Raw genomic sequence first — 431 nt, forward strand, 5'->3', positions numbered from 1 at the left:
CTTTTTTTTTTTTTTTAGACTCAAGAACAAGGGCTATTGTCCTGAAAGTTAACGTTGAGAAAACGTATTTGAAATTCGGCAGATAATTCAAGAAACATTTTTTTCTATGAATAATCAAACTGTGTTGTGTTAATCTAGTCGGTTTAAAGACATTTTTCTACGTAGCGAAAATAAAGGAATATTTTTCATAAGGAAAAATATATGATTTTTTTTTTTTCTGTGGTGATTTCAAAGCAAACATTGCAAAACGTATATTTTTGTTGATTAATTGATAAACTAAGATATTTACTGCTGTTGATATTTTAAATAATTCCTCCTAATTCGATCTCTAATTTTTTTCTGCCATTCTGTGGCTTAAAGATATAAATAAACAAACTTTCTTTGATAACAATTTTTTAATTCATTCACGTATATTTTTTTTCCTTTTGTAA

The sequence above is a fragment of the Penaeus monodon genome, chromosome 23 (assembly GCF_015228065.2).
Source record: "Penaeus monodon isolate SGIC_2016 chromosome 23, NSTDA_Pmon_1, whole genome shotgun sequence".
In the NCBI taxonomy this organism is placed as follows: domain Eukaryota; kingdom Metazoa; phylum Arthropoda; class Malacostraca; order Decapoda; family Penaeidae; genus Penaeus; species Penaeus monodon.